At 44.9% G+C, this 25036-nt stretch overlaps 1 long non-coding RNA gene across 1 annotated transcript; it reads left to right on the forward strand.

Moving 5' to 3' along the window:
• The first annotated feature begins 450 nt into the window (after positions 1-450).
• LOC113599507 (uncharacterized) lies at positions 451-25036 on the forward strand. Its single transcript, XR_003420376.2, has 3 exons — positions 451-609; positions 16560-16622; positions 24134-25036. It is a non-coding gene; the product is annotated as an uncharacterized LOC113599507 (long non-coding RNA).

Below are 25036 nucleotides of genomic sequence, written 5' to 3' on the forward strand. Positions count from 1 at the left end.
GATATTTGCACACCTATGTTTATTGCAGCATTATTCACGACTAGGGTTGTGGAACCAATCCAAATATCTACAGACAAATGAATGGATACAGAAAATGTGGTAGGGGCATCTGCGTGGCTCAGTTGGTTAAGCGTCTAGCTCTTGATGTCAGCTCAGGTCATGATGTCACTATTCGTGAGTTCGAGCCCCATGTCAGGCTTTGCAGATTCTCTCTCTCCCTCTCCCTCTCTGCCCTTCCCCCAACTCGCACTCGCATGCGCGCGCGTGCTCTCTCTCTCAAAACAAATAAATAAACTTAAAAAAATTAAAAAAAAGAAAATGTGGTGATACACACAATGGACTATTATTCAGCCTTAAAAAGGAAGGAAATCCTGTCAGTGCTATCGTGGATGGACCTGAGACATTATGCTAAGTGGAATAAGCCGGCCACAGAAAGATAAATACGGTATGATTCCACTTACGTGAGGTACCTAGGGTAGCCAAACTGATAGAAACAGAAAGTAGAATGCTAGCTGCCAGGGGCTGGGGGGAAGGGAAGTGGGAAGTTAATGAGTACAGAGTTTCGGTTTTGTGAGATGAAAACCTTCTAGAGATCTGTTGCACAACACTGTGAATATACTTAATGCTACTGAACTGTACAAAATGATTAAGATGAGGGGCACCTGGGTGGCTCAGTCAGTGAGCGTCCGACTCATGATTTCGGCTCAGGTCACGATCCCAGGGTTGTGGGATCGAGCCCCATGTTGGGCTCTGTGCTGAGTGTGGAGCCTGCTTGGGATTCTCTCTCTCCATCTTTTTCTCTCTCTCTCTCTCCCCCTCTGCCCCTCTCCTGTGTGCACCTTCTCTCGCTCTCTAAAATAATAATAATAATAATAATAATAATAATAAAAGATTAAGATGATACCTTTAATGATATGTGATTTTTAGCAGAATTTCAGAAAATGTTAATGATCTTTCCACATTGAACTGGAAGGCTTTTCGGGTCCCACCAGACCCTATAGAAATCTGTCTGTAAGCAAATACTTAAACATGTCATGTTATTACTGTTTAAGTTTTAAATAGTAAGTATCTTTTAAGTGTCTTAAAGGGACTGTTTGAGGAAAAAAAACCCGATTATGTTGCAGTGAGAGCAGCCAACTCCAATTTATCAGGTTTGAAAAGTGAAATTTACGTTTCTTGAGTTTTCTTAAGGACATCAAAAGCACACAGCATTTGCCGGGATTAAACAAGTTTCAGTTTTCTGAGTCAAAAAAAAAAAAATGCAGCTATTCAACTACCCTTTACTGTGTAAAGAATTGGGACCAGCCATGCTGTCTGGGTAATTAGTTTGTTTTCAATCTTAAAAGCACGTCAAAAGTATTTCCTTATTTGTTTTGCGGACTAGGAAGCTCAGAGCAAGATTTGCGGTACATCTCTAACTTCTACCTGGAACTTTATTTTTTTTTAAATTTATTTATTTACTTACTTTAAAGTAGGCTCCATGCCCAACCTGGGGCTCAAACTCATGACCCTGAGATCAAGAGTCACATTCTATCGACTTAAGCCAGCCAGGCGCCCTCTACCCGGAACTTTAGGAAATAATGCATTGGGGCAACTTTGTGTTTTATTTTGTCTCTTATTTCATCTGACTTATTCCCTCCCCTAATTTTTGCTTGGCCCAGCTTCATCACTTAATTTTTTTTTTTTTTTAAATCTTTTGCACAAGACACATTTCGTAAATCCTCTTTGGACCACGGTTGGGGTAGACAAATAAATAAAATAGAAATGACGAATGTGAACTGAACACCTTACAGATATGGTCTTATAGAGTCATAAATTTCCAAACATCATCAAGTCCATGACTTCCAAAAACAAATAAAACACCAAGGCCAAGTGAAATTCATCCTATGAGGCAGAAGGAAGTAGCAAAGCATTAGGGGTGGACTCTTTAACTAGTATATTTCATATCTCTTTGTAAACAGGAAGCAGAAGCTCTAACAGCCAAGCAGCTGATGGGGGGGGGGGGGGGGGCAGCAGGGGGGAGGAGGTGGGGAGGAAGGCTGGGTTCCTGAACCAGCTCCTCCTGGGGGCAGCCTTGATTGAAGAAACCAGCAACCTTCTAAGAAAGAGGTAGGAAGCTGAAACTATGCAGTGAGGAAACTTTTAAACACGCAGATGTATCATAAATCAAGACAACACTAATGACTCCTGTCCTGTTAGTCATAATCTGCTTCGAGTGGTTTCTCCAGCAGTGGGAGTGAGGGACTTTGAGCTATCCCCTTTGCTACGGAATTAAATCAAACTGAGTAAGTGCTGCATCAATTAGGCTTTTTGGTTGCAAGCCACAGAAACCGATTCTAGCTTCAGCGGAAACCAGAATACACTAGAAGGATGTTATGGACTGAATGCTTGTGTTTCCCCCGAATTTGTATGTGGAAGCCCTGTCCCCTAGTGTGATGGTATTTAGAGATGTGGCATTTGGGAGGTAATTAGGGTTAGATGATGTCGTGAGGGTGGGGCTCTCATGACACGATTAGTGCCCTTATAAGAGACACCAGGGACCTAGCCCTCCCTCCCACTCACAGCACGCACAAAGACGAGTTCATGTGAACACATAGCGAGATGCCAGCCACCTCCAGAAGAGGCCTTAGAATGCAGCCCACCTGGCTGGCATTTTGATCCTGATTCCCCAGCCTCTAGAACTGTGAGAGATAAATATCTGTTGTTTAAGCCCCCCCGGTCTGTGATATTTCACGATGGCGGCCTGAGTTGACTGCGACAAAGGATATGGGGGTTCGCGGAACCAAGAGGAAACCGTGGGGCCAGCTTGGAAAATCAGCGGGAACGAAGGGATCTCTGAAAGCCCATCAGCCCCATTTGTACAATTCCTGGGACAAAAGGCACTATTCCTGTGGACCGGGAGTCAGCAAACTATGGCCCGCTGGTCAATTCTTGCCCGCCACGTGCTTTTGCAAATAAAGTTTTATCGGAACTACCTCTTTCTTATACCGTCGCTGGTTTCTCCTAGCAGGACTGCAGAGAAAGTGACTGCCCCGAGAGTACTCATACATTGACATGTTGTCTGTGGCTGCCTCTGCCCTGTGGCAGCAAAACGGAGTAGAGATCGTATGACCTGCAAAAGCCTAAAATATCTACCCCAAAAGTTCGCTGCCATAGACTAACAGAATAGAATGACATGGTGCCTCCTCCCGCCTCCCCAAACTGTACGATGCGCTGCTGGCCTTGTCTGGAGGGAAGCCGGATAGCAGAAACTACAGCTAAGGTTATGCTGGATAAGGATAGGTCAAGTTCATATGCTTCCTCTGTGATGGGTGTGGGGTTTCCAGCCCCCTTTCCCATTCTCTGTGTCCTTAGAGAGTCCATTGGCTGAGCTTAAGTCCTGGGCCCATCTCTGTGCTATGGGACAGAGGGTGGAAGGATCAGGCCCTCTTGGCTTCATTTACAAGGGTGCCACGCATTCCTAGAAGATGCCAAGTGAGTTCCTACACAGGGGGCTTGGGGTTCTACTAGCAGGAAGGGGGAGCCGGATGCTGATTGGCTGGAAGTCTACGAATGTCCTCCTAAATACTTACGAACAGCACAATCATTGTGACCCATCAAGGTACACACGGCTCTCTCGTTCATTCGTTGTCATGCCGCACGTCCGGAATCTGGCCACTCCTCACCCCTGCCGCAACCCTGGTCCGGGCCAGCATCATCTCATACCTCTTACATCATTGCAGGAGGTACCTTGTCCTCCCTGCTGCTTCCAGCCTTGCTTACTATGGTCCGTTCTCCACACAGCTGTCAGAATATTCCTTCAACTGTTTGTTTCCCAGTAAACTCGAAATAATATTATGTCATAGCTCTGTCCACGGTGTCCAGTGGCTTCCTATCTAACTCAGGGTCAAAGCCAAAATTGTCACCATGGCCTACCAGGGCGTGATCTGTCCCCCCACTGGCTCTCTGATCTTACCTCCTACCATTCTTCCCTTCCTCACTCTGTTCCAGCCACGCCAGCCTCCTGGCCAGTCCTGCAAACGTGCAGGCATGGTCTTGCCTCAAGGCCTTGCATCTGGCCCTTCCTTCCGCCTAGGAATCTGTTCCCCCTGGAAAGCTGCATGACTTATCCCTCAAGTCCTTCAGTCCTTGCTTAAATGTCTTCTCCGCAGAGAGGGTGTCCTTGACCACCCTGTGACCTCTGTCTGCCTCACCCTGTTTTCTCTCTCGCCGTAGCCTCTCTCACCACCAGACACCTGACACACGGCTGTTCCTTTGTCGTGTGTGCATCTCAGAGAGTCAACTCTGCGAGGGCTCCTGCGCCACAGTGAATTCTACCTGAAGCAGAGCAGCACTTGATGAATAAATGTTAAGTGGAAGAATCCTGGGGCACCTGAGTGGCTCGGTTAAGCGTCTGCCTTGTGCTTTCAGCTCAGGTCATGATCTTGCCATTTGTGGGTTTGAGCCTCGCGTCGGGCTCTGTGCTGGCAGGGCGGGGCCTGCTCGGGATTCTCTCTCTCCCTCTCTCTCTCTCTCTGCCCCTCCTACATGCTCTCTCTCTCTCTCTCTCAAAATAAATAAATAAACTTTAAAAACAAAGTTAAGTGGGAGAATTCTGACCCAGGAAGGGCACTGCTTCCCTTGAACCCTGGGAAGCTCAGGACCCTGAAGCCCCCCAGAGTGTGAAAATGAACCTCTTTTCCCTACCCTTGGAATGTTGATCTGGAAATCCCTGACTTCAGACAGAGGGAATTTCCAGGCTATAAATCTAAAAGCTGAAGGCATTGACTCTTTAAACCCCCAAAAGCCTCAAGAGCAGGGAAAGGGGTACCAGCGGCATCAAAACGATTTTCTTTTTCTTGTCCCCGTTGCCCTCCTTTATTTTTCTTCATAGCATTGTCACTGTTTGAAATGGAGCTGAAGCCCCATCTAGGCACTTGGCGGTTTCTGTATTTTCTGAGGCGACAGACAGCTCGAGGAAGAGGCATGCAGACAAGGCCTATGCTAGTCTTTATCTCCGGGGGCCCCAGTGACTGCCTTGAGCATGGTCATGTGACCCCATTGAGACAAAGGAGAATCAGGAGCAATTTAAGTCAATGGGATGGCCAGAGAAATAGAGCATCTTCTTCCCACTGGTATTAAGAAAGAACAAGATTAAGCCTGGCATTGCTGGTGCTGGTGCCACAGCCAGGGAAGAGCCTTCCTATATAAAGATTCACAACAAAGAGACAGGGAGAGACTGGTCCTGATCCTGTTGAGCCCCTGGATCCAGCCATACCTGAAGTCGGTGGACTTTTCAGATTCGTGTTGCCTCAGCCAGCTTGAGCTGGATTTTCTGTTACCACTAAGTGATCATTGCTTTTTGATTCACTCTTCCCTCCTGCCTCCCTGTTCATTCATCCCCTCTAACTCCTCTTCTGTTGGTAGGAGCCATATCTCTAGGTCAGACCTCAAGTCCTGAAATAGGATACAAAAGCACTTCCTGCCCAAAGCCAAAACAACAGGATGAAGGAGGGGAAAGGTCAGTCTATTTTCCCCATGTTTTCAAACATTTGGATGCTTGTCAACAACAAGGCAGAACTTCTAGCTTTTGATCTGATAGTTTTGGAGCTCTGTCAATGCCAAAGGGCCTGATTCTCATGCTCTCCTTGGAATTGTAAGACTTACCAGAATTTGTGCAGAACTTGGAGAAAAGGACCCTGAATACATTTGCTGAAATACTTGTACAACTTTCCCTTAATCTACTTAAGTGATGTCATTGCTTTTGGAACATTTTGAGCTATTTTTCCTTTCTAATGTTAGAAGAAGAGAGGTAGACGCATGTGGACTGTATCTTTTTAATATTAAAAGAAGAGAGGTAGACACATAAAGCAGGCTTTTAAAAAACACATAACTGGGGCGCCTGGGTGGCGCAGTCGGTTAAGCGTCTGACTTCAGCCAGGTCACGATCTCTCGGTCCGTGAGTTCGAGCCCCGTGTCGGGCTCTGGGTGGATGGCTCAGAGCCTGGAGCCTGTTTCCGATTCTGTGTCTCCCTCTCTCTCTGCCCCTCCCCTGTTCATGCTCTGTCTCCCTCTGTCCCAAAAATAAATAAAAACGTTGAAAAAAAAAATTAAAAAAAAAAATAAATAAAAAACACATAACATTCGTCATTTTTTTCTTTTCTTTTTTTAAATGTTTGTTTTTGAGAGAGAGCTTGCACAAGTGGGGGAGGGGCAGAGAGAGAGGGAGACACAGAATCCGAAGCAGGTTCCAGGCTCCCAGCTGTCCGCACAGAGCCCGACGTGGGGCCTGAAACCACAAACCACGAGATCATGACCTGAGCCGAAGTCAGATGCTTAACCGACTCAGCCACCCAGAGGCCCCAGAAATTCCATAATTTATTTTTCTGTTTTCTCTCTCTTTTTTAAGTATGCTTCATGCCCAGCGCAGAGCCCAATGTGGGGCTTGAACTCACAATCCTGAGATCAAGAGTCAGATGCTTAAACAACTGAGCCACAGAGGTGCCCTCATTCTCTCTTTGCTGGGCATTTGAGTTATCTCTGATGTTTGCTCTAATACATAACGCTATGTTGGCATCCGTCTGTGTTTAATTGTTTGTGTAAGTATCTCTAAATGTGGAATTGCTGGGTTAAAGGATTTAAACACTAAAGTTTTGGGGCACCTGGGTGGCTCAGTCAGTTAAGCAGCCAACTTTGGCTCAGGTCATGTTCTCAGGGTTCGTGGTTCAAGCCCCGCATTGGGCTGTGTGCTGACAGCTCAGAGCCTGGAGCCTGCTTCAGATTCTGTGTCTCCTTCTCTCCCTGCCTCTCCTCTGCTCACACTCTGTCTGTCTGTCTCTCTCTCTCTCTCAAAAAAAAAAAAAAAAAAAAAAAAAAGAATAAACAAAAAAGAAAGAAAAAAAAACTTAAAAAAAAATTTTAACACCTAGGGCCTAACTTTCATCCTCTGCAGAGGTTATACTGGCTTCTACCAATGGTGCACAGGAGTGCTTTGGACGGTAAACTCCCCCCACCAATAAAAAACATTGGTAGGTATCTCAATCTGTCTGTGCTCTTAGAACAAACTACCACAGAATGGGTGGTGCGTTAACAATATAAGTTTATTTCTCACGGTTCTGGAGGCTGGGAAGTCTAAGATCAAGGTGCTGGTAGATTGGGAGTCTGGCGAGAACCCCCTTCCCAGGTCACATACGCCTCTCTTTTCGTTTCTCCTCCTGTATTGGGAGGAACAGGCAGACTCTGAGATCTGTTTTACAAGGACACTAACCCTGTTTCTGAGAGCTCTGCCCTCATGACCTTTCTAAGGTCCCACCTCCAAGTACCATCCCATCGGGGAGCATCTAGTCAATGCAGTGGGACTGTGCCTCCTTGTAGTACCCAGCCGATATTAGGGAACACACTGAAGTCAGTCATTTGCTCTCATTTCACCTTCATTGTGTTGGCCAGGAACCAAACTCAAATTGATCTGGCCAAAAATGGACTTTATGAGGGAAATGGCTTCAGGCAAGGCTGGATTCAGGGCTCAGATGTTGCCATAGGAACTCATCTTCTGTTTCCCGCGGGCTTGGCTTACTTCTGTTCTAGATGTTTCTTTCTTATGTTTCTTTCCTTTTTTTTTTTTTTTTTTTTTTTGGTTGTTTGTTTTTCATTTTTTATTAAAAAAAATTTTTTTAACATTTATTTATTTTTTGAGAGACAGAGACAGAGCATGAGCAGGGGAGGGGCAGAGAGAGAGAGGGAGTCACAGAATCCAAAGCAGCCTCCAGGCTCTGAACTGTCAGCACAGAGCCTGATGTGGGGCTCGAACCCACGAGCAGTGAGATCATGACCTGAGCCGAAGTTGGACGCTTAACCGACTGAGCCACCCAGGAGCCCCGTTGTTTGTTTTTTTAAGATTTTATTTTGAAGTAATCTCTACCCCCAACGCAGGGCTCACACAGACCAACCAGAGATCGAGAGTCCCCTGCTCCAGCTGGACATCCCCAGGCTCTCTCCTTTTAGTGGTTCCAGTCCTCCTATCCTCTCAGGTTCAAGTTCTGCACCCAAAAGCATGTTTTCTAGCAGTTTGAGCCAAAGTTCTGATAGTCACTCTTTTTACACCTATCATTGACCCAATCACAGTGACCCCCAAAATGGGCTGAGTTGATTGACTTGGGCTGGCTTGTTCAAGTGCTCCGTCCCTGGAGGTTGGGGGTTAGAACCTGATCCCCCTGCCTCCGCACAGTGCCTGAGAGAAGGGGGGAGGCAGAGGCCCTCATGAAAGTCTGGGAGTGCGGAAGGAATGGTTGCTGGGGAGATAGAGCCTTCATCCAGCTCTGATGGTCACAAATGCCTCCAGTGCTGCCCTGGGGTAAATCCATTCTCCATGCTGCAGCCAGAAAAGGGGCCCTCCAAACAGAACAAATCTGAGCCTTGTTTAAAACTCTTTGGTTGTTCTTCTTTGCCTTCAGGGTAAATTCCAACCCCCTTAACTAGGCCTCCAGGACCTGGCCTCTCCCCACCCCGCCACGCTCCCTAGCATTCCTTTGTAAAGCCGGACTGCATTGCTTAGTTGTCCAAATAAGCCTTGTTCTCTCTCTTACTTCTTGGGCTTTGCGTAACAGCCTTGGTGATTTATAAAGAACTTACTAAGTGCCAGGCAATGTGCGAAGCATTATACGTGTATTATATACCCAACGCCAGTACTCACGATAATCCCACGAAAAGAGGCAGGGTGTATGTGATACAATCGTAGCAGTCGGTCGGCTGAAGTTCAGATTCAGGCTCATGTATTAATCATGTTTGCATTTTCTGTATTTTATGATGCTTTAACATCTTACGGCCTTCCAAACCCTGGAGAGAGTGCCCCTCCCAGGGCTAGCTATCTTAGAGATAGTGAACAACTTGACTTTGAGTGTGCCTTTCCTATACAAACCAGTCAATTCAAAGTCCACACCCCTAACCCCTCCTTTATCCAACCCTCACACAGCAAATCAATATTCCCTCGGCCCTAATCACACACCAGAGACAGGTACCAGACAACTAGGAGTTCCCCCATAGCCTGGAACCTGCTGGCATGATTCAAACGAGCCCATCTTGAGCTGCAGGCCTAGCCTCTCTCATTCCTTCCCCTGAGAACCACGATCGAGGCTTTTGCCCGTGCTGTTTTTTCTGTCTGATTTGTCCTGGTGCTCTCCCTCGCGGCCCTGCCTCGCACGGTGTGCATCTGCTTCTTGGGAATTACAAGTAATAAATCTTTCTTTCAAAGGCAGTTGTCTTCGCGTATGACATCTTACCATACCTGATTAAAATCAAATCATGGAGGGGCGCCTGGCTGGCTCACTTGGTAGAGCATGTGACTCTTGATCTTGGGGTCATGAGTCCAAGCCCCATGTTGAGGGGAGAGGTTACTTGAAAATAAAATTAAATTTAAAAAATCAAATCTTGGAGACATTCAGCCTCTAATTAGCTGTGTGACCTTGGGCTCAAGCTCTCTCTGCCTTGAGCTCTCTCTCTCTAAAATGGGGATGATAAGAACACCTACTTAAAAGATGAAGGGAAAAATTGGGAAAGACTTTGAAATGGGAAAGAGAAAGAAAAAACACCAATGAGTGTCTGATGAACTCACTCTTCGTGGTGATTGCTACCTTTCCGGGTCTTTGAGTTAGTTTGCAACTCTGTAAGTCATAAGACACCGATGGTAATGCAATAAACATTACTAATAGAAATGCAAATTGTATCTGGTGAAATGCAGTTGATTTTGTCCTGAGGATATTGACCAGTTTTCTCAGTTTTGCATCTATTTGTGAGTTTAAGTGCAAGCACATCTTTCCTTGGCTCTCACAAATACATCCCAACTAGCAAGAGAGCCTTAACTTTTCTTTAAAAAAATTTTTTAATGGTTATTTATTTTTGAGAGGGAGAGAGACAGAGTGTGAGCAGGGGAGGGGCAGAGAGCGAGGGAGACACAGAATCCCAAGCAGGCTCCAGGCTTCGAGCTGTCAGCACAGAGCCCTACACGACCCTCAAACTCAAGAACTTTAAGTTCATGACCGGAGCCAAAGTCAGACGCTTAACCGACTGAGCCACCAGGCGCCCCAAGAGCCTTAACTTTTCTAACTCTCTGTTTCTCTCTTCTTGTTCTCTTTACTAAGTCTGTGTTTTGTTTCTTGTTTTGGCTCCCTGACAGACAATAAATTATTCCTCTTTAGTGGCAGCAATAATGGGGAAGTTGATTTTTATGGTCAGAACATTTAGCAATCTCTGTAAATGGGTTAATGGATTATAGAGATCAATTCTCTGCTGAGAGAGGCAGAGAATCTGGCTTGTTAGTCATTTTGTTTGTCTATTTGAGCTCAAATCAATTAAGACTTTAATGCTTGCCAGGAAGGAAAACAGCTCTTTGATATCCGGACCAGTGAGTTTTACATGTTTTTGAGTTTATTCTCCACCCTTGGCTATAGTCGCAGGTCTAAAGCTGGAGGTTTTGTTATGTTTGTATATCTGTAATGCAGAAAGGCCCCTCATCTCTTTTGTAAGTATGTAAAAATTTCCCATCTTTACAGGATATTGATAAATTAGGTTATGAAGTCTTCTAAAGTAAAGGAATTCTTTACTGAATCTCATAGAGATCTTTAAAAAGTGATTCTATTTCTAAAATATGAATAAAATGAGGAAATGGGATTTCTAATCCTTTAAATTTGTAATAGGCAAAATATTATTCTTCCAGAAACTGAGAATTCTTTTAAGAATTCAAGGACACCTATGAAATGGGAAAGCTGAGGGGACTCCATTTAAAACCATTTTTTTGGGGCACCTGGGTGGCGCAGTCGTTTAAGCGTCCGACTTCAGCCAGGTCACGATCTCGCGGTCCGTGAGTTCGAGCCCGGCATCGGGCTCTGGGCTGATGGCTCGGAGCCTGGAGCCTGTTTCCGATTCTGTGTCTCCCTCTCTCTCTGCCCCTCCCCCGTTCATGCTCTGTCTCTCTCTGTCCCAAAAATAAATAAACGTTGAAAAAAAATTTTTTTTTAAATAAAATAAAATAAAACCATTTTTTAATGTTTATTTGTTTTTGAGAGAGAGATAGAACGTGAGCAGGGGAGGGGTGGAGAGAGAGAGGGAGACACAGAATCCAAAGCAGGCTCCAGGCTCCGAGCTGTCAGCACAGAGCCCGACGCGGGGCTCAAACTCACAAACCGTGAGATCATGACCTGAGCCGAAGTCAGATGCCCAACCGACTGAGCCACCCAGACGCCCCAAAGGGACTGTTCTAGCAAGGGTCGGTCTCTGTTGTTTTTCTGCCAGGCCCGGTTTACTCATGAGCCACATTTTGCCTCTGACTAAGCCGGAGAAGCTTTGTTCCCACTGCAAGGGGGAAGCGAGAAAGCTAATCAATCATTCTCTGAGTTTTGTCCCAGGCCCCAAGCACCTGATAACACCTAAACTGAGCCAGATCCCAAACTTGTTCCAGGACACAAGCTTCAAACAAAGCTTTGGCTGACACTGACCTCCCTTCAGTAAATTACAGAACACCAATCGTTCACCTGAACTTGCCCTTGACTGGACCCTACCAAGGATTCCTGAACGAACACGAACCCTAGATACTTTTCTAATATAAACCCCTAGCCCCAAGCAATGATGAAACTCATGTTCCTTTCCTTTCCGAGTCTTCCAGACGCTCCCTCTGTTATTCCCACCTGCTGCCTACATTGTTCCATAAACTCTGTTTCCATTTTCTTTGGCTCACGGGAAGCCAAAGACCGTCTTGGCTGGTCCTGTGGGCCCCTCCCCTGTGTTCTTAGACCCAGCCTGCCTGCATCACAGACGCAAGATCAATCTTTGGCCGAAAGAAGGTTAGCTTAACAATTTTGCTTTTTGAGGTGCCTGGTGGCCCAGTTGGAAGAACATGTGACTCTTGATTTCAGTGGTGAGTTCAAGCCCCACGTTGGGGGTAGAGATTACTTAAATAAATAAAACTTTCAAAAAAAAAATCTATAAAGAAAACAATTTTGCTTTAATGAAAACAACTGTCTGATTTGTCAGTGTGGGTATAATAACAGTGTACATTATATTCTACTTGGGTTTGTTTATTCTGAACTTATTCAGGTTTGTTATTCAAATAAGCTAACTTATTCATGCGTAATATTTACAAAGTGAAGAAATGTAAATTTGTATTCAACTAAATTGAATCACCCTGACGCACTTTAACAGTGATCATATCTTACAGTATGTCAGCTAGTAGATAATTTCAGTTGCCTGAAAACTGATATTAAATTGAGTTTTTTAAAGCTTATTTACTTATGTTGAGACAGAGGGAGAGAGAAAGAATCCCAAGCAGGCTCTGCACTGTCTTCCCAGAGCCTGATGCAGGGCTCAATCCCATGATGGTGAGATCATGACCTGAGCCAAAACCAAGAGCTAGATGTTCAACTCAGTGAGCCACCCAAGAGCCCTTAAGTTGAGTTATTTAATGGATAATCATTGATATCCAAATAATTTCTGGGATACAATACTGAAACATTGGTTACTAAGCATGATTTTAGTCTAATACTCTGCATATATATATATATATATATATATATATATATAACATTTTATATATATATATATAAAACTCACGAGCCTGAGATCAAGCTCTAAACTAAGATCAAGAGTCGAACAGTTAACCAACTGAGCCACCAAGGCACCTCTACACTGCTTATATGTTTGTTATCTAAATGCTATATTCTGAGTTATTTTAATGAGCATTTTTTAAAGGTGTAAGAGAGATGTGTGGCTGCAGAAAGTTGCACTGTAAACTTTGCTCACCTGCTCCAATCCTGGGGTAAGGCTGAGAGGTCTTCATTAGCTACCCCCACATGCCCCAGTTAGTAAAAAGTAAAGCTTTGGTTAAAAATACAAACTCATAGGGGCACCTGACTGGTTCAGTTGGTGGAGCGTGTGACTCTTGACTTGGGGTTGTGAGTTAGAGCCCCACAGTGGGCGTAGAGATTACTTAACAGTAAAATTTAGGGACGTTTGAGTGGCTCAGTCTTCTAAGTGTCCGACTTTGGCTGAGGTCATGATCTCACAGATCATGAGTTTGAGCCCTGCATTGGGCTCTGTGCTGACAGCTCAGAGCCTGGAGCCTGCTTTGCATTCTGTGTCTCCCTCTCTCTCTGCCCCTCTCCTGTTCATGCTCTGTCTCTGTCTGTCTGTCTCTCTCTCAAAAATAAATAAACATTAAACAAATTTTTTAAGTAAAATCTAAAAGAAATAAATAAAAATTCCTCTGAGTGGTTGAGATTATACTAGGAGCATTTGTAAAAGAGAAATGTAACGTATATGTAAGCAGAGGTTCTTAGGGTTTTTTAAGATGTTTGTTTATTTTTGAGAGAGAGATCGTGTACACGGGGGAGAGCAGAATGAGAGGGGGACACAGGATCTGAAGGTGCCTGTGTGCTGACAGCAGAGATCCCGATGTGGGGCTTGAACTCATGAACCATGAGATCATGACCTGAGCTGAAATCGGATGCTTAACCAACTGAGACACCCAGGGGCCCCTACACTTTTTTTTTTTTTGTTAATCTCTTGATCTCTTTGCATTTTCAAGACTTATTGAGGACCCTAAACAGCTTTTATTTATGTGAATTTCAACTGTTAATATATACCATATTGGAATTTGAAACTGGGAAAAACTGAATAAGTTTTAAAATACTTACCAGGGGTGCCTGGCTGGCTCAGTCAGAAGAACATGTGACTCTTGATCTCGGGGTCATATGTTCGAGCCCCACATGGGGTGTAGAGATTACTTACATAAATAAAACTTTAAAACAATATTTATTGATTCATCAGAAGATAAAACTCATTGCATATTAACACAACACCTTAGTATTAATATGAAAAATTGTTTTGGCCTCGTGGAACCCGTGAAAGAGACAGGCTATGTTCAAGTAAAGTTTCAGTTTGATCCTGAATGTAAAAAAGAGTTTATATAAACGTAAATTTTATTTGCTTTGGTTTGTGATGTCTGAGAAGTCTGAGAAGAAGCTATGAAGTATGTTAACATCTTAGCAGAGTTGGTTCGATGCTGATTGGCTTATTTTCTTGGTTTGCTGATTCTTGCTTTCACCTGCCATGTAAAAGGTTATTCTTTGCTTTTTGCATAGATATCTAGGTTGCAAAGATTCCATGTCTTCATCATTTTCTTTTTTTTTTGTCTTCATCATTTTCTATGATTTATTTTGATTTTATTATATCCTTAATTATTTAAGGGGGAATGGGGCGTCTGGGTGCTTTAGTCGGTTAAGCGTCCGTCTCTTGATTTTGGCTCAGATCATGATCTTGCTGTTTGTGAGTTCGAGCCCTGCATTGGGTTCCACAGTGACAGTGGGATTATCTCTGTCTGCTTGGGATTCTCTCTCTCTGCCCCTCCCCTGCTCATGTTCTCTCTCTCTCTCTCTCTCTCTCTCTCTCCCTCAAAATGAATAAATAGACTTAAAAAAGTATTTAAGGAGGGGAAAAAAGAACAAAGATTCCTCATTCACAAATGAGTTAATGTTCTTTGCCATCCTATTACTGTCTATGCTTCTTTGTAAATGCTTTATTATCATAATTACAGGCACTCAAGATCCTAGCTTAACTGAATGTCCAAATCTCTGATAACTTGTCTAAACGTTTGCCTTCCTGTGACTGGATCCTAAATATAAAAAAAGAAAAAGGTAAAGAAAAATGTCAAGATATCTGCTACACCTAAAACTAACTTTGAGATTTCCCATAGGATCCCTGGAAAGCCATAGTAGAAAAACATTCTTTATGAACTGGTCCATCTTAACAATGAACTGGCCCTAGAACAATTATGGGGACACCTGGATGACTCAGTCAGTTGAGCGTCTGACTTTGGCTCAGGTCCTGATCTCACGGTTTGTGAGTTTGAGCCCCGCGTTGGGCTCTGTGCTGACAACTCAGGGCCTGGAGCCTGCTTCGGAGTCTGTGTCTCCTCCTCTCTCTGCCCCTCCCCCACTCGTGCTCTGTTTCTCTCCCTCTCTTTCTGAAAAATAAATAAACATTAAAAAAAATAACTAGAACAATTTTGAAATAGTTCTGTTGAGTTTTCCTAGATCAGAGTTCTGTTGGTACTTGGGGTGATGATATTGGCAACAACAGCATAGTGTATCATAAGTTCAGATATTATTTAAAATCTTCACTTGCTGTAATCTTCCTTGTTCTGTTTCGATCTAGCATGGTCTAGGCCAGTGGGATGCACATCAGACTTATTGTGGGCTAGAGATCTATAGACATCCATAAGATTTCTAGGTCCTACTCTAGACTTACCGAATCTCTTGATATTCTTGGTATGGCAAGAATTGTGTCTCAGGATTATTGTATGTTATCTCTTAAGATCTCTTCCTCTGTACCAATTACATTCATCTATTTTTATGAATCAGATGTAATGTTAACTGACTTCTTCGAAAATAGACTTAATCATCATCTTCAGAGTATTTTGCCTACATTTTATTCTTTTTGCAATGATTTGATTATCTTTTGTTTAGATTTCCAGAAACAACTTAATTTCCTTGTCAGTTTCCTGATTCTTATTATGAACCATCATCAGACCTTTCACACTGGAGAATTATCAGTCATAAGTTAACCAGAGCCATTTCAAGTCCCTGCCACCTAAAATAGCTGAGGTTTGCCTGAGGACCCTGCTGTAAGCCACAGGGTTTGTGTTTTCATCAAAGAATCCGGTCTCAGAGCTTTGCGGGAAAGGACTATAACAGATCTTTGAAACTACTGGCATTCAAAACTGAGTTGACTCAGCTTAGACAACTTTTAGACTGTACCAGTGGAGTGAGTCAAGATTTCCAGGACTCTATGGTCGAGCAGATGGCTTCATGAGACTCCAACTCGAGAGCCAGCTGAAGAAGAATTAATTACACAAGACTGAATGAACTGACAAGGGAAATTTTATGGTAGTTATCTGTTTGGAATATGGTTGATCGTGTTTTAATGCTCCATTTTCCAGATTCATAAGGAATCCCTTTGTCTTTCTTCTTAAGCCATCTGTTTATCCATAACAACTTATCTGATTTTGCTTTTGTAAACTGAACTAAACCATTTAAAATATCTGATCTTCAGGCGCCTGGGTGGCTTAGTTGACTAAGTGTCCAACTCTTGATTTCGGCTCAGGTCATCATCTCGCAGTTCGCAAGTTCAAGCCCCACATTGGGCTCTGCACCGACAGCACAGAGCCTGCTTGGGATTCTCTTATTCTCTCTCTCTCTCTCTCTCTGCGCCTCCCTCTCTCTCTCTCTCTCAAAATAAATAAATAAACATAAAATAAAATACCTGGGGCGCCTGGGTGGCTCAGTCGGTTGGGCATCCGACTTTGGCTCAGGTCATGTTCTCAGGGTTCGTGGTTCAAGCCCCGCCTGCGCTCTGTGCTGACAGCTCAGAGCCTGGAGCCTGCTTCAGATTCTGTGTCTCCCTCTCTCTCTGCCCCTCCCCCACTCACGCTCTGTCTCTCTCAAAAATAAAATAAACATTAAATAAATAAATAAATAAACAAATAAATACATAAATACATAAATAAATAAAATACCTGATGTCCTACTTCTTACCAGGATAAATTGATTGTACCTCAAGGCATCAAGAGCCATATTGGAGAATGATGTTCCTCAAATCAGGTATGACAAGACGTTTTAAGGAATACATGTTGGATCTACTTATGGAGTTAATGCCTACAAAGATCTCTAAGAAACCTGACCTGGTACCTGGTTTACAAGTGCTAAGGTAGGATATTTGGAATATTTGGGGGACCTCAAAAAAAGAAGAACTCACCCAAATTTACAGCTATGACAGGTGAAAGAAATCTGGGTTGGGTTTCTTAACCTAGGAATAACAAATAATAGAGCCTCCTGAAATTCCAGTTGGAGATTCCTTACGAAAACTTCCAGACAAAAGTTAATTTTGTAATTGTTTAAAACCGAATGGCTTTAAAGTTTGCAAAGCAAATTTGGGAGGTCCTTAGGGCAAATTAATACACTCACTGCACCTGTGTAAACTATCAGACCAGATTATGAGGCCAGGCTTTATTTTGTGATCAAGAATAATTTTTCTTTGAGATCATTATGATCATAAGGGGTTTTGCAGGGACCACAGGGACAAGTTGGGAGGACCTTGAAATTTAGTGGGCATCTTGCCTGGCTGGTGAACCAGTTACCTCTGCCTTTCCTTACCACTGAGCTACTTTATAGCTCAAAACTGTAGAAAGTTGACGGTAATGGAGATGCTTCTTGTCTATTGAAATGCAGATTGTGTCTAGCAGAGTGTAATTGATTACCTGTGGATACTGACCAACCTAGCCAGTTTTGCATTTGTTTATAGATTAATTTCATTGCTCCTTATCTCCCTATAATTGTGTATAATTACTCCCTATCTCCCTTTAATTGTGAACATAACTAGTTCCCCCATCATCTAATAAGTTCCATAAAATCTTCAATACAGGTTCATCCCATATCCTTATGAGAGTCAACGTGTTATCTTTTTTGAAAATTATCCTTTGGGTCGCTGTATGTAGGGTGCATAGAACAGTGCCTGATACCCAGTACAGGCTCAATAAATGTTAGCTTTTTGTTTTAATGTTTATTTATTTACTTTGAGAGGGGGAGGGGAAGGGGCAGGGAGAGAAGGGGAGAGAGGATCCCAAGCAGGCTCCATGCTCAGTGAAGACCCTAACGCGGGGCTCGAACTCACGAGCCGTGAGATCATGCCCTGAGCTGAAACCAAGAGGTGGATGCTCAATGGACTGAGCCACCTGGATGCCCCAATGTTAGTTTTTTAGGTAAAGGATTCCAATTACCCCTATCTTACAGGTGAGGAGAATAAGGTGCAGGGAAAGTAAACAAAGTTGCTTTGACGACACAGCGCGTCAGAGGTGGAACAGAACTAGAAGTCAAGTCTGTCTACGCCTCCAAGCCCCTGATTTTTCGTCCCCCTCCCACAGTCCTCTCTGGCTGTGCTCTGCTAACTCCCACTCCTTCTTCAGAGTTGGAGTCTTTCTGGATCCCTCTGGGCCAGGTGAGCATCTCCATCCCCAACGCTGTATCCTCCCCTATCAGGCCCACAGCCTAAATATGTTGCAACCATCAACGTCTTCATCTAAAGGATGAGCTGCATCCGGCCAGGGACTGAGACCTTTTCCATCACCATCCAGCTCAGAGCCAGCATGCGGCAAATGCCCACGTGTGAGTGCAGGAAGTAAGACATCCTGTAGCCATGGCATTTTCTCCCCCTGGGAAGGAGAGCAGGGGTGCTTTCTGGAACTGCCTAGAAGCCCTCAACATCTCCGTTCTCTGCCAGCCCAACGCTCCCTGGGCTCCTGTCGGCTCAAGGGGCATCAAACCTCCTAAAGAGGATGCCCGGAGCCACCAGCCCCTCAGGACTTGAGTTCCTGGGTTTTGTTGTTGTCCCCCACCCCCCCCAAATCAAATTCCAGAAATCCAGGTTTAAAAATAACCAAGAAATGCAATCTTCTCCACCAAGCCGCTTGGCAAAAACAAATCCTCCACAAAGACCAGTGTGCAGTCTCACTTACACACTTACTCATTTTCAGACGCCAGCTCAGCTCTGTTCTGGGTGGGGAGGAAGAGGGGCCCGGGGCTGAAGGGCAAGGGCACAGGAGCCAGACACAAGCTGGGCTGGATATTGGGACGACCCGGCACGGCAGGCACACGCCCTTGTGGGAAGGCAGCTGTTTGGGACCTGCCGTGAAGTCCGGTTTTCCTTGGAGTCCCAGCCTGCTGGTCCCCAGCCCTGGATCAGGCAGAAGATCAAAGCAGCACTGGAAAACGGCCTCCATTAGTGATCCAGAATTCACTCTCCTTCCCTGGGGAGACATCAGCTTCTGCTCAAGCCTGCCTTTCCCCATCATTACTTAGGGAACTGGCTGGTGGTAATAGGGAGTAGCATTTAAACTCCTGCTAACAACAACCTCAAACTCCTTCCTCTTTTCTACATGGTCTATTTTCTGACCTGTCATCTTTCTTAATGCCTATTTTGTGGGCGAGAAAAATGTGTGATGGAAGAGAGGAAATTCAGGACCAGGGAAGTCTTGGAGAACTGTCAAAATTTCTTATTTCCTCCTCCTTTGAATCAGCATTTATGTCCCTCAATGGGGTTTTCCTGCATATGCTTGTATAACTCCCTTTTAAAACAATTTTTGCTGTTTTTTCCTTTCCCTGCCCCTGGGTAAGTCATTCCAACGACTACTTTCCACCTCAAAAGAAAGTAGTGGACAGGAAAAAAGTGGTCGTGTGGTCTGTTGGCTACAACTCCCAGCGGAGCCGGGAGACTTTGGTTCTATTCCGAGCCTTTTTTGGGAACAGGACGAAGGAAGGGGACGCGAGCCTTGCCCTTTTACGGGAGCTCCCGGGACCCCGTGCCAGCAGGAGGAAGTTGCTTACTCCAGATCAGAAGGGAGCCGGAACCGGCATTTATGAAACACCTACGAAGTGCCAGGCCCACTTAATCCTCATAAGTTTGTGAGATAGGTTTTGCGACTTCCACATGACAGATGAGGAAGCTGAGGCTCAGAGAGATGTGGAGCAGCCCCAGGGTAGCACAGCTTGGCAGCTGGGAACACAGCCTGGTTCAGATTCTTAGGTCTGAGCTGTTTTGACTACAACGTGCAACCCGCCAACCATGCTTTATTCATTGAGTTACTGAATTTACTGAGCACCTAGTATGTGCCACCCCCCCCATTGTAGTTGTGATCAAAGCAAACATCCTTTTTTTTTTTTTTTTAATGGAGCTTATATTCTAGTTGCGGGTGGGGCGGAGGCAGGAGGTAGACAAAAAATAAACGTAATAAATATGTAAATTATGTAACACGGTGTGTCTTATATGCTGAGGACAAAGGAACAAGTACAGCTGGCTAGGGGTATTGGAGACCCAGTTGTACATTTAGGGTGATCAAGACAGACCTCATGGAGGTGGTGACGTTTGCGCGAGGATTTAAAGGAGAAATTGGCGGGGCGGGGGGCGCCTGGGTGGCTCAGTCGATTGAGCATCCAGCTCTTGATTTCAGCTCGGGTCACGGTCTCACGGTTTGTGAGTTCAAGCCCCGCCTGGGGCTCTGTGCTGACAGTGTGGAGCCTGCTTGGGATTCTCTCTCTCTGCCCATCCCCCAGTCCTGCATGCATTCTCTCTCCCTCCCCCTCTCTCTCTCAAAATAAATAAACCCTTTTTAAAAATAAATAAAAGAGAAATGGGCGTTGGGGGCGGTGTTTGAGCGAAATTATGACTGTCAGAGGCAACAGTCAAGTCAGTGCAAAGACCGGAAGGTGGGAGTTTGCCCAGTGCGTCTGACCGATAGCAAGAAGGGGAGGGTGTGTGCATGTGACAGAGATGGCAAGGGGTCCTTACCCAGGAAAGGGCCACTCTGGTGTGTTGGGTTGTGTTGGGAGTAGACCGCGGGGGCGGGGAAGAAGCAGGGAGAGGGGGAAGGGGCTGTGGCTGTCGCCAGCTAAGAGACCCTGCCGTTTTGGAAGCAGTGGAGGCGGTGAGTGGTGGTTGGATTCTGGATTTATTCTGAAGGCAGAGACAGCAGGTTTCCTGATGGGCTAGATGGGGAGTGTGAGAGGGAGACGTCGGGGCACCTCCGAGGTTTCTGCTGGCCAGAGGAAGGTTTTGGGTGGGGCAGATCTGAGCAGGGAAGGAAGACCAGGAGTTCTGGTTTCGGACATAGTGAGTTCCAGACATGCAACCTCTCTCCATACGGGGCCAGATAAATAACATCCAGGGCGAGACTGAAGAGGCCAATTTATGAGGAGTCTCCAAACAAACCAGCCAATTTCAGAGTTTCCCCAACATCGCCTTCCTCTTAACCAGCTTTTTTTTTTTTTAACTCGGTGGGGGGGAGGGGTGTCCATGAACTTGGATGGGAAAAAATTACATCTCCCCCCAGCCCCAACCTCTTACTGGAATGTTGCATTTCCTTCGATTATGAATGTAGGCAACGAACCTCAGTAGACTTAGCAAGGCCGGCGACTGTTACCAATAAGAATCACAGACGTTTTCGTTTTACATCATCGGTGCCACAGATCACCCTCAAATGTCTTTTATCGTTATCACTTCTTTGAACTTACGGTAATTATTAGATGTCACCCCATTTTATGATTTCATGCGTTAACAAGCACGCATATTACCGCCTCATAAATTTGAATTTGAGACATTTTTGATGACGATATTTTATCATACTTAGTTTCCCTGGTAATCTTATGCATTTTATTGTTTGGGGAAGTCTCATCAGCTCACCCCGACTGTCACAGGGGTCCCTGGCACAAAAGAGTTAAGACCCCGATCTAGGTTAAATCTCCTTGATGAGAGAGGAGCAAATATAAATACATAAGTCACTAAAATCTCTTGATCTGGGGCAGGAACCATGCCAGGAATTTTATAGACATTCCCTAATTTAATCCTTGCAGTTGCAAGGTGGATATTCTCATTATTCCCCTTTTACAACTGAGGAAATTGGGGCTCAGAGATGTTAAAGTCACCCAGCCGCTCGCTCAGTGAAAAATCGGGCATTCAAACTCAAGGCTGTATCTAAAGTCTGTGTTTATATTTTAGTAAGACAAATTGGCTCCTATGTTGAGTCCTACGGGCCCCTCTGGGTCAGCACAGTGTCATAGCCAAACAGCAGGGTGGTATTGGGTAAGAATTGAAGACTGGAGCTGGTCTGCCTGGGCTCAGATCCAGCCTGTGTGGCTTGTTTACCTGTGACTGTGGCTGAATTACTTGCCTGTGCCTTCATTTCCGTGTCTATCACATGGGCCTGATGGTGATAAAAATGCCACCGGGAGAAATGTGCTGTGGGGTAGATTGTGACATCTAGAACAGTGCCCAGAATGTAGAAGGCGCTTGCTTCATAAGGATTTATTTTTCTTAAGAGAGAAACAGATGGGATTCGAATGTCAGTGCAACTTCTTACTAACTGTGTGGTCTTGGGCAACTCACTTAACCTCTCTGAGCTTCGTTGTCCTCATCTGTAAGTGGAGATCAGAAAACCTGCCTCGTAGGGTGGTGGTTAAGAATTAAATGAGATCATCGGGGCGCCTGGGTGGCTCAGGTGGTTAAGTGTCCGACTTGGGTTCAGGTCATGATCACACGGTTCGTGAGTTCGAGCTCCGCGTCAGGCTCTGTGCTGACAGCACAGGGCCTGGAGCCTGCTTCGGATTCTGTGTCTCCCTCGCTCTCTGCCTCTCCCCCGTCTCAAAAATAAATAAACACTAAAAAAAAGTAAAGAAAGCGTGTGTGTTGAAAAGAAATGAGATTAATACAAGATGTTTAGACATTCACTAAGGAGTATAAGCAATCTGTAATGGATACGTGCCCAATAAATGTTAACATTAATTAATTAATTATTATCTTTCTACCTCTTTTCAACCTTATCAGTTTTCCTAGTCCTTACTCTGGTCTTTATTAAGCTCTCCCAATCCCATTCCTTTACTTGGGAATTTTGTGGCATACCTAATATAATCGAATGCTTAAGGTTAAACCCAGACATTTATCACGCAAATATTTACTGAGCTCTTTCCATATGCCAGACACTGTTCCAGGCACATGGGTACATCAGTAAACAAGAATCTCTCTGTGACCACGGCAGCTGACATTCTAAATAGTAGACATCCTGCCTCACATGAAGTCCCCTTTACTGATCTAGAGAAAATCGAATATATACTGTTTAAATTTATTATTATTGTTTTAGTAATTTACACACCCAACATGGGGCTCAAACCCATGACCCTGAGATCAAGAGTCACATGTTCCCCCAGCTGAGCCAGCCAGGTGCTCCACCAAATTAATATTTGACAATAATAATTTCATATCAATATATTGGACATAGGTCCATACTGTCTTGTTCTAGACAGATCTTCTCTACACTGGGCCCCACAGCTCTCTGGCCCCATCCCTCACCACCGAGAATTGCTTTCTTCTCTAGACATGCAGTGCCCGTTCACAGTCCTATGCCTCTGCACATGCTTGGCCCTCTACCTGGAACCTCCTTCCCACCTGACAAACTCTTCCTTGTTCTTTGGGGCCCGAGTCAAATGTCCACTGCCTCCATCTTCCTTGGTCTCCCCAAGGCAAATGGCCACCGTACCTGAGCCCTCCCGGGGACATCTGCTTATTTTACCTAAACAGCACCAATTTCATAATTGTCCTTAGTTGTCCTTTAGGGAACCATCCCCTCCTTGCTTTTTGGTCCAGTGGGTTGATCTTAACCCCACCTCATCCCTCATTCCGGGACAGAGCATGTGACTAGGACTAATCGATCTGAGTATTCTATTCCCCTAGCTGGTGTGACTGGTTCAGGAATGGACTCAGAGTCAAGCCTAATCAGTGAGATTCGAACCTGGGACTTTTTGTTTAAGCCAGTTCTAATTAGGTTTCTGTCCCTTGCAATGGCCATCAAGAGTCCTGACTAGTACAAGCCATCCCAGAGTAAATTGTTGTGTGATCTCCCTGTTACCTTCTGTCTGTTTGTCTTTCTCTCTCTCTCTCTCTCTGGACTATGAAATAATTCAGGGCAGAGATTGATCCTTGGGGCACCTGAGTACCTCGGTTAAGCACTGGACTCTTGGTTTCAACTTAGGTCATGATCTCACAGTTCGTGAGATCATCCCTGAGTCCGGCTCTGTACTGTGGGTGTGGAGCCTGCTTGGGATTCTGTCTCTCTCCCTCTCTCTCTGCCCCACCCCTCTCTCAAAATAAGTAACTAAATTAAAAAAAAAGATTGGTTCTTATTCATGAGATGATCTGGGGTCCAGGTCCCTTCAGATAAACGGCAGGAGAGTTGACAAAGTCCTGGAACAAGACTGTGTGTATATATACTCTTTCCGTCCCATGTGGATGGGAACTGGTTCTGGTCCTTGTGTCCGGTAGGGAGGGAAAAGAATGCATTCTACAGTGCAGCGACCCTGTACCTCACATCTGAGTTTGCATTAATCTGCTCTAGCAAAAAAGACACCACATCGGGCACAACAGGTGCAATCAGTGTTGTTACTTGGTGGGGTTGACAATAGTCCACTGTCATCTTCCAGGCTCTCTGCTTTTGCCAGGACCACAACAGTGAGTTCACGCTCCACTGGTGACAATGGTGGTAATCACCTTTGGCCTTGTATCGTTTCTCCAGGGCTTTCGTAGCCTCCAGCAACAGCCGTCCGATTCCAGTCTTTGAAACTGTCCAACCCCTGGTATATTGCACCCTGTGGTTCATTCTCCTCTCCTACTGCGTTCCAGTTCACCACCGGTGGCAATTTGCCCAATTGTGCCATATGTGCATGCCAGAGGTCACCGGTACTCTACAAACCACCAATGACAGAGTCTTCATGGTCAGGCAACCGGCGGGTGATCCAGCTCTGAAATCCCATTTTACTTTGTTTCCTAAAGCCACTTTCAGTATCGACAGACATAGGTTACGTTCCTCTGTGAAGTTGGCATGCAAGAAGCTTTGGGAGGGGGTGTGATGGGGATGCTCTCAGGAACGATACCTGTAAATGAGTGAGAGAAGCAGCATCGCACAGAGGGAGAAGCCGAATAGCGACCAAGTAGCTCTGAAGCTCCCAATAGAACCGCAGGGAATTCTGAGGTGGATTTTCAGAGTTGTCTGATCGAAGCAAGGGGGGTAGGCATTTATTCTCCCTCCTGGACTGGTCATTCACGCAAGATGCCTTCAGGGAGGGCACTTGATCCTGGGTGAGGCACGCCTCTTTGGCTGAGCTGGGGCAGTGAGGGCCTTGGCTAAGGATTGCAGGATCTGCGGGAACACCACAGCATCCTCTACAGAGACTCTTTCTCATACGGGTATGCAGGTATCCCACGCACATGTTACGTATTAGATATTGTGAATATCTTTTTTTCAGCCCGTCTTCCGTCTGTTAGCTCTCAGTGTCATTTGTTGAGCAGACTCTCTTAATTATGATGTGACCAAATTAATAGATTTCCCTCCTTACTGATTTGTCCTCATTCCTTATGTCGTGAAGATATCCTCCTACATTATGTTTTTTCAAAAAATATATTTTTACTTTCAAAATTG

This window comes from Acinonyx jubatus, chromosome C1 (assembly GCF_027475565.1).
Source record: "Acinonyx jubatus isolate Ajub_Pintada_27869175 chromosome C1, VMU_Ajub_asm_v1.0, whole genome shotgun sequence".
NCBI classification, from domain to species: Eukaryota; Metazoa; Chordata; class Mammalia; order Carnivora; family Felidae; genus Acinonyx; species Acinonyx jubatus.